Genomic DNA, 16695 nt, shown 5'->3' with positions numbered 1-16695 from the left:
CCTCCTCGCCCGCGAGCCGGCCGCCGCCACCCGCTCCGCCGGCCGCCGCTCGCCGCCACCGACCTCGCCCGCGAGCCGGTCGCCGTCGCCCGCTTCGCCGCCCGCCACCACCGACCTCGCCGGCGCCGCGGTCGCCGCCCGCCACCACCGGCCGCCCCGGCCTCGTCCCCGACTCTGGCCGGCCCAACTCCAGCGACTCCTCCGGCCATCAATCCTCGGGCTCCGTGCGATCCAGATCTGGATCGGAGCTACAGTAAACCCTAGAAGGTCGAATTTTTCTCTAAGTCCCAGAATTCCTGATCCAAGTTGCTCTGTTCGGGGCCCCGTAACTTTGCATCCGTAGCTCCGATTCATGCATATAGCATATCAAAATGTTCATCTCAGAGAGTAAATCATTTCATTCCATTGCATCATTTTCATTTGAGCTCATCTTGTTGCCCGAAATGCTGTTAGAAGAGGGCTATTTTAGTTAATTGTCAGATCTGTTACTCCGTTTAGCACTTTTGTCATTTTTTCCATGATTATTGTGTGCATGCTATGCCCGTGAGTTCTTCATATGTTTTGTTAAGGGTTTTGTCATCTATCCAGAGGTGCAACCCATGTACTTTTAGGATGTGTGTGGTGACTTGTGCAAGCTTGCAAAGTGGTGCACTTGCTAATTCTGTTTTCAGGGACTTAGTAATTTCACCAAGTCCTGGGATTGTTTATCTCACGATGCCTTATGTTCTTGTTGTTTCCTAGTGATCCGTGCCTCTTTTGAGGATGATCAGTAAGGGAGTTTTGTTACTATTGTAGTGCTCTATCCATCCATGTCTTTGTTTGCAATTATGGAGCACCCTAGCTAGAGCCAAACGAGCTCTACTTTTGCTTTGTTGCGAATCTGGGCAGATCGTCAACTTGTTTGCGATTTTGCCGGTGGTGTTGTAGTTGATCCGTGCATGCTATGCCATTGTTCTTGCCATGTATAGCTTGCATTTTGTGCCTTATTAAGGGATGTGTGCTTGTCTTGCCATGACTTGCACCGTGGTGAATGCATCGAGCTCGTAAACATGCCTTCGTGAGTTATGTTTCAGCATGTTCCAGTTTTCACTAAGTCTGGAAACTGATTATGTTTTTGCTATGTTCGTGAGCTTGTTAGTATATTTTGTGATCCCTTTTGGCTCAAGGTCACTAAGGGACTTTTGTTAAGCTTGTTGAGTAGCTCCATGCCATGTCTTTCTTTGTCATGTTCAGGTCCTGTAGCATGTTGTTTTGTTGCTCCAAAGAGGGCTATATGATCTGAAATTCCAGACAAGTGTTAATTTCACTATGTCTGAGATCTATTTTACCATTTGCGTTTTGGCCATGCTTGTTTGAACCTGTTAATGGATGAATTGGCCGTAGCTCAGTGCTAGACTTTTGTTAAGCATCTTGAATTCTTCCCTGCCATGTATTTTGTTGTCATGTTTGGGTGCTGTAGCATGTTCATCTCATTGCATTTAGATGCCTACTTGCTGTAAAACGTAGACCGGTGTCATTTTTAAATCGCTTGCCATTTCCAAACCGTAACTCCGATTCCGGCGTTCTTTATATCGTTTTATGCATTTCCTATCATATCTTGCATTTGGCATCCCGCACCGCATCCCGCATAGCATATCATCATTTCATCATATTGCTTGTTCTTGCACGTGGTTGATTGTATCCTTGTTGCTTGTTTGTCTTGTTTGGGTAGAGCTGGGAGACGAGTTCGCTAATGAGGAGCCCGTTGAGTTTGCTTTCGAGGATCCAATCAACTCTGACAACTGTGCAGGCAAGATGATCATACCCTCGAAATCACTACTATCTTTGCTATGCTAGTTTGCTCGCTCTTTTGCAATGCCATTGCTACGATGCCTACCACTTGCTTGCAAGCCTCCCAAATTGCCATGTCAAACCTCTAACCCACCTTGTCCTAGCAAACCATTGATTGGCTATGTTACCGCTTTGCTCAGTCCCTCTTATAGCGTTGCTAGTTGCAGGTGAAGATTGGAGGCCGTTCCTTGTTGGAACATTTATTTACTTGTTGGGATATCATTATATTGCTATGTTATCTTAATGCATCTATATACTTGGTAAAGGATGGAAGGCTCGGCCTCTCGCCTAGTGTTTTGTTCCACTCTTGCCGCCCTAGTTTCCGTCATATCGGTGTTATGTTCCCGGATTTTGTGTTCCTTACGCGGTTGGGTTATAATGGGAACCCCTTGATAGTTCGCCTTGTTTAAAGCTTTTCCAGCAATGCCCAACCTTGGTCTTACCATTTGCCACCTAGCCTTTTCTTTCCCTTGGGTTCTGCAGACTCAAGGGTCATCATTATTTTAACCCCCCCGGGCCAGTGCTCCTCTGAGTGTTGGTCCAACTGAGCGATGTCCGGGGCTACCAGGGGCAACTCTGGGCTGGCCTACCCGACGTCTGGCTCATCTGAGTGTGCCCTGAGAAAGAGATATGTGCAGCTCCTATCGGGATTTGTCGGCACATTCGGGCGGTGTTGCTGGTCTTGTTTTAACCTGTCGAAGTGTCTTGAATTACCGAGATACCGAGTCTGATCGGAACGTCTTGGGAGGAGGTCTATTCCTTCGTTGACCATGAGAGCTTGTCATGGGCTAAGTTGGGACTCCCCTGCAGGGATTGAACTTTTGAAAGCCATGCCCGCGGTTATGGGAAGATGGGAATTTGTTAATGTCCGGTTGTAGATAACTTGAACCTTAATTAAATTAAAATGAATCAACCAAGTGTGTTACTATGATGGCCTCTTCTCGGCGGAGTCCGGAAAGTGGACACGGTGTTGGAGTAATGTTTGCGCAGGTTGTTCTCTAGCTTCTCGCTCGTGCTTTGCCTCCTCTTCTCGCTCTCTTTTGCGAATAAGTTAGCCACCATACTTGCTTGTCGCTTGTTGCAGCCCCACTCATATTTTAACTTGCCATACCTATAAGCTTAAATAGTCTTGATCGCGAGGGTGCGAGATTGCTGAGTCCCTGTGGCTCACAGATTACTATTACACCAGATACATGACCTGATGATTCCGCTCCAGGAGACGCTTGTGAGCTCAAGTGGGAGTTCGACGAAGACTCTCAATGTTACTATGTTTCCTTTCCCGATGATCAGTAGTGGTGCCCAGTTGGGGGTGATTGGGACCGTGTCGCATGTTCGGTTCTCTTTTATTTTGGCGCCGTAGTCGGGCCATGAGTGTTTTGGATGATGTAATGTTATTTATGTACTTGATTGGCGTGGCGAGTGTAAGCCAACTAAGTTATCTCCCCTTTATTATTTATATTACATGGGATGTTGTGAAGATTGCCTAACTTGCAACATATGCCTTCAATGCGATTATGTCTCTAAGTCGTGCCTCGACACGTGGGAGCTATAGTCGCATCGAGGGTGTTACACAAACCCACCCCAAATGGGACAACATTTATACCACGGCATGTTGATGCCGCTCCACGATAGCATGCCAAGTTTCATGAATTTCAGACGAGTTTTGGATTTACTAGAATTTAAAAACCAGGCATCTCAATGTTTTGCCGGCAATCAACGGTGTCCTGGTGTTTGAAATTCATTCCCATTTCTTGCATGGGACCTAAGCATGCACCCAAGGACACAGATTTGATTTTTCAACCAATTTATATGCACTGGAGCATGTGCATGTAGTTCAAATTTAATTGTTCACCTGAAATGGCTAGAAAACCAATTTAATGTATAAAATGTTCAAAACGAACCTTGAATAATTCCAATTCTTTCACGACACACATATAGTTGCAAGTTCACTCCAGATAAAAGGTCTAGCAATTCAAACACCGTCCATTGCCGCTGTGACCCCATTATGTAATTCAAATCAAGATGAAAAATCAAGTAGATCGCACACATTTTATTATTAGCAACCGTGTGAGATGTAGTACAAAATATCTTGGAGCACCGTTGGTGTATAGTACACCTATGGCTTACGCGAGGTGTGTCAACTACAGTCCACAGTCGGCGTCTCAAGCACACTAGCTCGCTCCCCAAATATCATTTCACTATTCAATCACGCCGGTGAAAGATGGGCACGTGGACCCGCATCGTGAGGGCAACTTCGGTGTCCCACTCCGACGAGAGCGCGGCCGCAGCCACCATGTGCATGCTTACAAGGTGCATGAGCGCGGCCGCAATTTGCGACCGTGCGGCAAAGGTAGCCCAAACAGCCGCTGTTGCTTCTCAGGTGGCAGAAGCAACATCTGCCTCGGGGATAGCAACTGGCGAGAGCGGCACATCAGCTGCCCGTTCCGCGGTGGCGGCCTTAGCCCTGATGGAGGCCTCCCACAACCATGTAGAGGCCGCCCACACCTAGCTCCTAGCGATCACTGCACAAATCGAACGAAGCTTCTCCGACAACGGTCGGCAACCCACGGCCGAAGAGCTGGAAATCGCCGAGAGCGTTCGAGCAGCCGTCGGTTCCTCCGCCGCATACCTTGCGACGACGGAGCCCGTCCAAGCCCAGATCGCGTCCGCCCATGCCCAGCTCGTGGCAGCCTTTTCCAAAGATATGGGGGACGCGGATGGCGAGATGGTTGCCAAGTATGGTGCGATGGATGCCAGGGAGCCCCTTCCCCAGGAGACCGTCGGGCGCGAGCTGGACATGGAGGCGGTAGCGGAGATCGACGAGTGCGAGGCGTAGTAGTACTCTTTGTTTTGTTTAATTAAGAGCGCTAGTCTTTAATTTGTTAGAGTAATGTTTAGTTCAGCTAGCTCTGTTTAATTGCTGAACTTGCTCGATTAAGAAGTGTGGGTGTGTTGTAGTCTCCTTTGTGTACCCAAATTATGCAATGACGTGGATGACCACTGTAACCATGTAAATTCGAACCAAAACTTTTGACGTTCAAACTCATCACACACAGGTTAAGCTATCTGAATCGTTTGTGATGTCCACATATCGTACACAGTTCTGAATAATGGACCATGTCTGATGACACTTTGTGCGCCAGTTTTTTGGATGATGTGATTCCAAATTTTCGGCTTCCGCGGAAATATCTACCTCCCCCCTTACCAAAAGCCACATTTCCCCTCTTTCTGCCTTCCTTCCAAGTTGAAACCTTCACTCCTTGCTTGCAGCGCTGCCGCCTCCTTGCCGGCGACCCTCCTTCATGCTTCTCGACATCCTCTATCCAGGCATGTAATCCACACCCGACCCCCATCCTCTTCCTCCTTCCACATCCCACATGCCCCAACCGCCGGCGCGAGCGCGACACCTTCCACCCAAATCACCGCCCCCTCCACCAAAAAAGCACTGGCCTAAGCCATGGTGCATGCACTATAGCCAGGACCTCAAGGAGCATTTGGCAGCGGAGAAGCAAATCGTGGCCGCACGCACGGATGAGGTCGCGATGGCTGCCATTCATGCCGACCCCCAGATCGTGAAGGAGCACCTTGCCAATTGCTAGCTACACCAGTTAAGGATGCTCGGTTTACCTGTTGCGTGTGCTGCTCCTGCCTTTCCTTCACAAATTCTAGTGAACTGTGCTATGTAATTGCACCATGCAATCTGGTGCTCACTTATTAACTGTTTTGTTAATTAGTTGTTGTCTTTAGTTAACTGTTTGGTTCAATTCTGCAAATGTGATGTTCAATTCTTCAGGCTGCAATTTTGTATTGTCTTCCATGTGAAAAATAAATCGAATTTATCTTTACAAAATTGTGGGTGCATTCTGTTATTGTATACCATGTGAGGAATAAATTGAACTTGGCTGTAGTAAATACATTAGAAACAAATACAATTGCTACAATTGGCTGTAGTTAACTGTTTGGTTAACTCTCTGATCCTCTATTAGGAGTATGTTATATTGTGCAATGTGGTGCTCAGTTAATGTTTGGTTCATTTGTTGTGGTGTTTAGTTAATTGCTAGGTTCGATTCTGCAATGCGATATCCAATTGTCGTGGGTAGAATTTTGTATTGTTGTGCATGTGAGGAATAAATCGAATTTGGCTGCACTTAATACATGAGAAACATATACAAGTGCTATATTTCCTAGTTCTTAATCATGCTTGGTTTGGGTAAATGGGTTTTCCGTGTGGCTTCAATTAATCTGATGAATCTGCAATGTGCTTATTTTTCATCAACATATTTTACTGATAGCATGCGAACCCTTACTTAACCTGATGAGTAACTACCTTATATGTGTGGCAGGGAAACAATGGGAAGGACTGAGGTTTACAATCGAGGTTAGCACATGCATGGTCCATTGTCTAATAGCACATTATTGTGCCATTACAGGAACCATTCTAATATTTTGGTTTTTAACAATTTGGTCTTGCACATGTAGGTCCTATTGTCAGAGGTTTTGACCCACTGTTCGACCCTTTTTGCATATGGGGAAATGAGTTGTCCATGAATATCAATCAAATCAAGAAACCCAAAAAGGTTGTTAGGATAATGAAATTAGCGACAAAAAACAACAAGATCTTTGTCTGTATAATCAAGAAGACAACAGTTCACTACAAGATGGTACTAACTATTATACCTTGCCTTTTTATTCCTTTGCCCCATTTCCAATATAGAGAAGATATTTATGCACATCCTTGTTTTCAGGCCTTTCCAAAGCAGTTCACTGATGATTACCTCTCAAGCCACCTCTATGGTCAAGAGGCGAGGAAGGTTTTCATACAACACCCACGGTTCAATATTGAAGTGTTCCTGAAGAGGACGAAGGACGGACGGTCAATCATCCACAAGCACCACTACTAGGAAAAGGCCTACTAGTGGCGCACCAGTTTTGCCTACTAATGGCGCACTACTGGTGTGCCACTAGTACCACGCCACTAGTATTATATACTAATGGCACACCACGCCGTGCGCCATTAGTATAGACCAACATGCGCCATTAGTATGCCTCCTAGGGTGGCATATTTACCCATGTGCTTTGGCATACTAATGGCACACTATGGGGTGATGCGCCATTAGTATCCTTTGGCATACTAATGGCGCACTGTGTAGTGATGTGCCATTAGTATCCTTCGGCATACTAATGGCGCACTTTGAGATGATGCGCCATTAGTATGAATATTAGTTTTTTTTACTTTTCTGATTTTTGGACAGGTTACAAAATATATTATTGGACAGAATATAGACAGCACCACACAGCAACAGCAGATTCATCAAATACAATAGAAGATTAGTCTCCGAATACAATTCATCATATTAGTCTCCGAATTCAAAAGTCCGAACAAAGATAGAACATTACAAGTCTCGAGACCGCGAGTAGTGAGTTTTTCTTCACATTACAAGTCGATATCGATCATCGAAACTACCATCACATAGAAGAGAGCTGCGGTCATTACGATGAGCATCATCGCGATAAAACTGGTCTTCATCCGGTTCCTCCAACGCTCCCCCTCTCCCCCGCTAGATAGCGAGCGTATCTAGATTCCGCCTCCACCCTAGTGGTGTACCCTTTGTAACTGTTACCGCTAAAACGGTGAACCTGTCTCTGACACTCCTCCCAGTCGTCGTAGACTCCGGGAACCTTACCCTTGTACACGACATACGACGACATCTCTATGCACAAGCCAAACAACAGACAATACATGAGCAATATATAAGTATGCAACAAAAGGATCGGAAGATAAAACCAAGACATTAATAGCACGATTCATGGTCCTACTAATAAATAGCATCGATTACATCTAAGTTGAATGACTGTCCAAACCAAAGAGACATACAATTCATTAAAGTTTAATTACAACATGAGCTAATCAATGTTTCAGAACTACACATAGCATCACTACTTTTGACTCGACTCATGGGACCGGAGCGTGGATGAAGCCGCTGTCTGTCATGATGGTCATGAAATCACGGGCGTTGTTAGCCTGCATTTGTAGCGTTGTGTCTATCTCACTGTTGGACGGTTGATATCTGAGGTAGAACTGCCCCGAGGTATGAAGGAAATCTTGATGGATGATTTCCGCAAACTCCGACTAGATGCGAAAGAATTCTTGTCTGATGTCTGCGTCCTTGATTGCCGACAAGCTCGCGGCCTAATCTTTGAGATTATCTGGTAGCGGAAGGTGATGATGGTCCCGTACGATCGCCCGCATGTGATGAAGGGTGTAGTAGGCATCCTTCTGACCGCTAGGCGGCTGCTTGATGCAGCAGAACTTAGTATTTGTGGGCGAACACATGGCTGCCGTACCTACGAACTGGCCTGGTGAAGGTGCCTATCATCAAGAACTTTCTTGATAGTTGTGTAGTCTATCTTGGAGTCACAGTTCGGGTCGAAATAAGTGGCCATGGAATATTTCGGGCTTAAGAGGATGAGTGTGCAATGTGTGTCACTGCACAGAACACGGAATGTTAGAAAAAACGATCGAAATCTAAGAAATCATATGTTACGGGGCGGTTAAGGGATGACTTACTCGGGAAAGTAAGAAACGAGGAAGTTGTCCTTATCTGGGTTTGCCAGAATGATGCCTTCGAGGTGTGAACTCATGACTTGGCGGTCCCCAACGCTGCCCAAGAGCTTGGCATGCATGTAGAAGGGGTCGACTATCACGATGTCCGGGGTCTTGTCTCTAATGATCCGCATCTCCATACTCAGCGAAAACAGCCGAACGAAGGTGTAGTGCAGCTGATGAAGGTTAAACATAGCAAAGATGTCATCAAACCACAGGACGATCGTACCCCCGATGGCGCCATCCACAAAGCCCTTACCCTCTGGCACCTTGGCCATGAAAACCGGATATGCCACATCATTCTCTCTGAGACGCCGCTTCTCCAAAGAAAGAACACAGTCATGCAGACTCCACATAGCACCGGTTGCAGCATTGAGCATATTTTTCGGTAGCATCGCCCTACCCGCCACATGCACCCTCCTCGAGATATCCTTAGGTGAAGGTGGCCCGTCCTGAGCACGGATCATACTCGGTGTCGGCTGGCTCGCACCGGCGCCCTTTTTAGCCTTTCGTTTCCGTCCCTTCTTCTTGATCTGCTGTAATGGGACCGAGTTCTGCTCACAGACCGCCTTCTTGAGCGTGTTGGGGCTGATAATATTTCGCACCTCAGCTATCTTAGGCTCAGTGAAGGCAGCAGCTGGAGGCGTCTCCTGAGAACTGAATGCTAGACGACGCCTGTTGCAATTGGGTTTCTCCGTCGTACCAGCTAGATCGCGGTCATCTTGGTTGGGTTCTTGAGAAGGAGGCCCATAGAACTCGTCACCGTACCCATGTTCGGCAAAGTACTTATCGACGTTGGTAAATGTACCATCGTCGTTGTCGTCGTCCGGATCCTATGCCATATGCATGTCCGGATCCTGTGCCATAGGGATGTCCGGCATGTCCGGTAGCGTTGCGGCGTTCTTGCCATGGCTTGGCGCGGCACGACTGGCGGTCTTGTCTGTGGGGTGGTGTGTCCCCCGCCCCCAAACGAATCTGGCTCTTCGGCCAAAGCAGGGGCCAGCTTACGCAGGCGCTGAGGGTCATCTCATCTTCTTCGTCGGCCCCAGCGGGTTGAATCGGAGGTAACAGCTCGTCGCAGCCAGGCAGCACCCGAACCACTTCAACCCTATACATTGTGGGTGGCATCGGATTACTTGGAACACGGGGTTGCCCGGTTGAATGATTCTGCCCTTGGCAACATCGACCAACTCGCCGCCCATGAAGTGCATGAGAGTGCAAGGAACATCGGCGGCGCCCTGCGAAAACATGTAGGGCGTCAGGGATGCCCAATCAAAGGCAAGGAGATGAAGTCATCGGCCGAGAGGCTTAGTTACTGTGATGCCATCGAGCTCGGCTAATGTCGAGGCACCGCCAACGGCGGGCATGCAACTGACGGAGGGCCGCTTGCTGGCGAGGTGCCGACCGGTGTACACCTGGGTGCATTAAGCTCCAATGCCCGTGCCGGTATCGGAGACACGAATACCGCCTCCACCAGAGACACCAATGGCGCCGCCTGCGCGTTGTGCGAGTTGCTGGCCGTGAAGCTGGGAACCGGGGGAGGCCCCTGTTGGCCGCCCGCAATCCACGTCGTCAGCCCATGAATCAACATAGGCACCATGGCGTTGAGCGTCGTTCCCAGTTGTTGTTGCACTTGCTCTTGGACAACCTCCGGAATCCGCGCCACTTGTGCCTTGAGTGCTTCAACCTCGCGCGACTGGCTTTCCGAGCTGGTCTTTTTCTCCTTTCGCCCACCAGCGGTATAGTATGACGACCATTTTGTGGACAAGCCTTTGCCGGCCACACGACCAACTGACGTCGGCTTACTAAGCTTATCCTTGTTTTTCATTACGTTCAACGCCCTATTTAAAGGGGTGTCGAAAGGGGAGCTCTGAGACGACCCCGCGCTACTGCTTTCATTGTCCTGCGGAAGGAATGTGAACCATTTAGAAATATTGGGGATTAATTAGAATGCAACCATATGGAGCTAATTACGTGGGGCATGTATTCCTTACCAGAACAAGCTCAAGTGCCCTGGTCTTCGGATCCGTGGTAAGCTCCTTTGTTACTGGGTCCTCCTTGTACTGGGCCCTGAGAAAGTTCTTGGTCTGCTTGTCACGGTATTTCTCGAAGCGGGGCGGAGGCCTTGCTCGGCACACTCCGCGTCCTCCTTGTCCCATATAGGCTCCGCCACTCTGTAACCGCCGGGACCGAGTTGGTGGACCCCTAAGTTCAACTTCCGCATTTCTTTCCCCCACTGACTTGATTCGGAGGTTGCGCTGCTCTCGCACTTGATCTTGAACTCCTTGTAGTCATCTTCGCTCATCAAAGGATATTTCGCCTTGATCTTCTCATAACTATCACCTTTTTCAATCATTGCCTTCATCGTGCTTTTCCATGTAGACAGGGCCGTGCTCATCCTCGTGAGGGTGGCACCATTCACTTTATTCCCTATGAGGCGTGGGTTTCCAAACTCAGCGGGGAACTTGTATCGTTCGTGTAGCTTCGTGAAGAGGAGGTTGCGCAAATTCCCTCGGTCATTATGCCTTAGGTTCTCGGTGTTTATCTAGACGGTGCTCCGGAGAATGCACCCGAGCTAAACGGAGCACCCCTTCACTACTTCTTTGGGCACCGTCGGATGCCCGTTGGAGTTCACTTCAGTAAATTCCTCCCTGATGGTGCCGAGCACGCTCGGGCGCTGGTCCCTCCGTTTCCTCTTCGTTTGGCTGCCATCTGTGCGTGCGCCGCCATCATCATTGGTGGCATCCGCGGCGCCATCATTAGTGGTGTCATCCCCGACGCCACTAGGGGTTGTGTAGTTAGGATCGGTGTCTTCCGCGATGTCCTCATAGCGGTGAGGTTCTTCCTCCAACTCATGGGACAGCTCCCAGAATTGCTTGCCGCCTGAACCGCAAGCCTCATCGTTGTGGGCCATGTTTCTCTCTAAATAGGAAAAAAGTTTGGTCAAAAATTGGTTATTGTCAAGGAACAAGATCATGGTCTCATCATTTAGGGTTTGTCGACACCGAGGCATCCTAAAAGCTAAGCTTTTATCATTTAGGGTTTGTCCACGCCGAGGCACCCTAAAAGCCTAAGCGTACGTCATTTAGGTTCTCATCGCGACACCGAAGCACCCTAAAAGCCAAGGTTTCATCATTTAGGGTTTGTCGATGCCGAGGCACCCTAAAATGCTAAGTTAAGTTTTCATCATTTAGGGTTTATCGATGCTGAGGCACCCTAGGTTGGGCCTAATCACTTGGCACTAATCACTTGGCTCTATTGCCACCTATGTTGGGTTTATCATCTAGGGTTTATCGATGCTAAGGAGAATTCTAAGTTGGGCCTAATCACTTGGCTCTATTGCCACCTATGGTTTAAAGCAGCAAGAATGGCGGGGCAGTTGATCCTACTTAACTAAGTACTAAGATACCCTGGCCCATGCATTAGTCGCAAGTACCCCCATATGTCCTATTTTTAGCAAAGTCATGCTAAAATTCACGGAAAATTTTAGCATGACCTTTGCTGAAAATAGGACATATGGAGTACCCGAATTTGCCGGAACGGAAGTTAATCGACATTCCGGCAAACTCAAGGGCCTCTCGGGGTACCTGCAAAATCATCACGACACGATGGTCGGAGACAAAACCCAGCAAACTGATTATCTTAGCTCCGATCCAAGCTCATTTGCTCCGTGTGGTACAAACCCCCTACCAGCTGTGAGAAATATTATGAATTCGGTAACAAGTTGCTAACACTGGCCCTTCTGAACAGATCTAGGGCATTCAAGAGTGAGGCATCAATTACTGTATGCTTAGACAGTTTAATTACTCTGCTCATATTTCCATGGACACTCCAGAAAATAACATGCTTAAAGGACGAATAAACAGAGGATCATCAAAAGACAAAACGACTGTCATAAGAAACTACTTTTTGCTGAACAAAACAACATTTTACAATATAATAATGTAATAGTAGTACTATGAAACAGATCACGGGCACTGGAATATACAACAGCAGTGCATCACACAAGCAGACAATATATGGAATTCTAGCTTTACCAAAAAATTGAGCATGGCATCTACAGGTTACAAAAAATGAGCATCTTCTTTGCATTTATAAAGCATTAGGGTAGTGAAAGTATTACTCACTTTGATGGAATTCTAGCTTGTGATGATCTGACAATGACAAATGTTGTAAATTGATTGAAAGCACTGTAATTCAACCAAAAATCTACTCTGAACAGTGCTTGCAAATTCAGTAACTTAAACTAAGATACAAAAATTTGAGTGAATACTCCACCTTTTTCAGTGAGTAGTACTGCACTATTCAGTTTGATCTGGTATTAATCTCAGCTTGATCTTTTCATTATCTCTGAATTTGAAAATAGAGTCTACATACTGCAAAATTCGGCACTACATCCAGTTTGGCACTACATAAACCTCTAAATTCAAAGCACTACATCATCCAGTTTGGCACTACATGCAGCTCTAAATTCAGACTAAATCAAATCTGACATACTGGACTACATCAACTGCAGGATTCCACTCTAAATTCAGACTACATCAACAGCAACTACTTTTTTTTGTAGGAATCAACAACAACTACTTGACCAGGATTTGCAGTAGTGCATTGCAAATCGAACTTACTGCGAGTTCCTGGAGGAGGGGCAGGATGGGTTCCTTGTCGGGGTCGGCGCCGTCGCCGGTCGAGGAGGAGGTGAGGGGCTTAGAGGAGTCGGAAGAGACGGCGAGCGGGTGACCCGGGCACCTTCGCCGCCGTATGTGGGCGCGCGAGGGGCGGGAGTAGCCGGAGCACGAAGCCGCGGTGCGAGGGGCGAGGTCGGTGAAGAGAACGGCGACGGCGCCGCAACGGGGGCGGGGGGCGGCAGGGGTGGAGTCCGGCGGGGTCGGGGCGGCGGGGGTGGGGGCGCGGGGGCGCGGGGGCGGCGGGGGTGGAGTCCGGTGGGGGTCGGGGCGGCGGGGGTGGGGGCGGCGGGGGCGGCGGGGGTGGAGTCCGGCGGGGGTCGGGGCGGCGGCGTCGTGGGTCGGGGCAGCGCGCGGGTTGATCTGGCGAGGGAGAGAGGGACTAAGGGGGTGTGCCATTAGTAATCTTTTTTATATAGAAATGGCGCACCCCCCGTCGGTGCGCCATTAGTAATCTTTTTTATATAGCAATGGCGCACCAGCAGGAGGTGCGCCATTAGTAATCTTTTTTTTATATAGCAATGGCGCACCAGCGAGAGGTGTGCCATAAGTAATTTTTTTTGTTGCATCTAATAAATTTTAAGAAAATGAATATGAATATGAAACAGTAATGATTTTTCATAAAAACAGTAATATTTTTTTTAAAATATCATCAAATTTGTTATTTGAAAATATTTATGAATATGAAAAAATATCATCAGATTTATTATTTGAAAATATCATCAAATTTGTTATTCTAAAATATAATCAAATTTGTTTTTTTTTTGCAATTTTAGATGCATTTATTTGTGACGGTGGAGCGGGCCGGGGAGGATGCGGGGGAGGGTGAAGTGGGTCGTCGGAGGGGGATCGAGATCTGGCGAGGTGGGATAGCGATCGAGATGGAGGGGGATCGAGATCGAGTGTCCATGAAATTTAAAAACATTCATGAGTTCAAAAAGTGCCCATGAAATACAATCGAGAAATGAAGGCTATAATTTAAACACAATCGATCTTAGCTAGCTCTCTGTTCACAATATTCTTGCCCTTATTTTTCGTAAAGGGAGTTCTTCTCTTGAATGGACGTCCTTTAGGTAGGGTGGTCCTGCTTCTTCTTGTGGTGTATGCTGCTACTCCATCGTCATCGTCATGTTCGATCTTCGGGTCGCCGTACTTGTCGAAGTCTTGTTCATATGCTACTCCATCCATTCCGATGATCTTCCTTTTGCCTCTCCTCACGACAACATGACTGGGCTTTGATGGGTCGGTAATGAACAAGCATTGGTCCACTTGGGAAGCCAATACCCATGGCTCATTTTTCGCGGTGACGTTTGCGCCCGCGGTCTTTGATTTGGCTTCAGGTATAACCATGGTGGTGAAATACCGGTCTTCTTTTAGGATGCTCTTGGCCCATCTGACACGGAACATCGGGACCTTCTCTCTAGCGTAGCTCAGCTCCCAGATCTCCTCGATCCTTCCGTAGTATCTGTCCTTGTCGTTACCAGTGTAGGATTCCATCGTTACCCCGGAGTTTTGATAACCATCGCTCTTCATGTCCTTGTCCTCGGTGTAGAATGTGTAGTCGTTGATATCGTACGCCTCATAGGTCATCAGGTTGTGCTCGACGCCCTGTGACAAGGCGAATATGAGTTGTTCTTCCGTGGAAGAATCCTCATGTAAAGGGTACTACAGAAGCTCTGCTTGAACCAATGCGTGAAACATGAGTTGTGCTCTTTGATTATATCTCCCTCCGTCCTCTGTTGGCCTCGGTCATTGTACGTCTTCTCAATAAAGGTTTTGTGCTCTACCACCCAAGGATCGACCACGTCTATGTGTTGTAGCGCGACTAGGTTTGCTCTTTCAAAGTCGGCGAGTCGACCCTCGAAGTCGACATGCATTTCGTGGCGACCCTCACGCTGACCCCATTCAGCGAGCCTGCCGAGGTGCCTGTTGACGGGCAGACCAACGGGGTTCTCGATGCCTAGATAATTCATGCAGTAGGGGATGCACTCTTCGGTCAGAAAGCCCCTGGCTATGCTTCCCTCTGTACGTGGCATGTTGCGAACGTATCCTTTGATGACACCATTCATCCTTTCGAACGGCATCATGCTGTGCAGGAACGTCGGCCCGAGTTAGATGATATCCTCCATGATATGGACAAGCAGATGCACCATAACATCGAAGAATGTGGGCGGGAAGTACATCTCAAGCTCGCATAGTATCACCACGATCTCTTCCTGTAGCCTTCTGAGTTGCCTCACGCCAGCCGACTTCCGAGCAATGATGTCGAAAAAGTTGCATAGGCCAAATAGCGTTTCACGGACGTGCACGTCCATGATCCCACGGATTACAACTCGAAGTATCTGCGTCATCAGCACGTGACAGTCGTTAGACTTCATCCCGCTGAACTTCTGCTTCGCTGGGTCTAGGTATCTTCTTATCTTCCCTGCGTAACCATAAGGAAGTTTTACTCCTACGAGGCAGGTGAAAAACTGCTCGATCTCCTCCTGACTTAGAGTGAAGCACGCGGGAGGGTAGTCATTTCCGGTCTTCTTGGCCTTTTTGCCTTTGCGACGACTTTCTGTGTCCTGCTTTGCCTCATCATCATCATCATCATCATCATCATTAGCGTGAAGCTCCTACCTGATGCCCATTTATTTCAAGTCTGCCCTTGCTTTCGGCCCATCTATGGTCCTCTCTGGCATGTTGAGCAGGGTACCAAGTAGACTCTCACACACGTTCTTCATGATATGCATTACATCAAGGCTGTGAGGCACACGGTGGATCTTCGAGTATGGCAAGTCCCAGAAAACAGACCTCGTTTTCCATACCTTCAGCAGCAACTCTGGTGCCTTTCACTTCTTTCCCGGCTCTGGCGCCTTTTGCTTCTTTCCTGGCAGTGGGAAATCTTTACAATTTTTCAACAACTCGTCTATTTCCTCGCTGCTCCTCGTACGCGGGCGTCTTCGGGGCTCGGTTTCACCATCGAGAAGATCCTTGCGTTTCCTCCACGTGTCATCATCGCGAAGCCACCTTCGATGTCCCATGAACATGGTTTTCGAAGACCCGGGATCTCTATCTAGCTGGAAATACGTTGTGCCATCCATGCACCTGACGCATCCAGAAAATCCGTGGACCACCTGCCCCGCGAGATATCGGTAACCGAGATAGTCGTGCACTGTCATGAGCAGTGCGGCTCTCATAGGGAAATACTCTTTCTCTGCGGCGTCCCATGTATTGGCTGGTGTTTTCCATAACGTGTCTAGCTCCTCTTTCAGCAGCCCTAGATAAAGATTGATGTCGTTCCCTGGTTGTATCAGACCTTCAATTAGCATACTCATGTGAATGTACTTCCTCTTCATGCACAACCAAGGGGAGGTTGTACATCCACACAAACACATGCCAGGTGCTATGTGTGCTTCTCTGGCTGCCAAACGGATTGACTCCATCGGTGCTCGTGCCCAGCATGATGTTCCTTGGATCGTTCCCAAATTCTGGGTCTTCGAAGTTCAAAGCTTGCCACTGCCTCGCATCCTTAGGGTGACTCAACATCTTGTCTTTTTTATTTATCTCCGGATCATTTCCATCATCTTCCCGCTT

This window comes from Triticum aestivum, chromosome 1A (genome assembly GCF_018294505.1).
Source record: "Triticum aestivum cultivar Chinese Spring chromosome 1A, IWGSC CS RefSeq v2.1, whole genome shotgun sequence".
Lineage (NCBI taxonomy): Eukaryota > Viridiplantae > Streptophyta > Magnoliopsida > Poales > Poaceae > Triticum > Triticum aestivum.
This window is presented reverse-complemented; position numbering follows the sequence as displayed.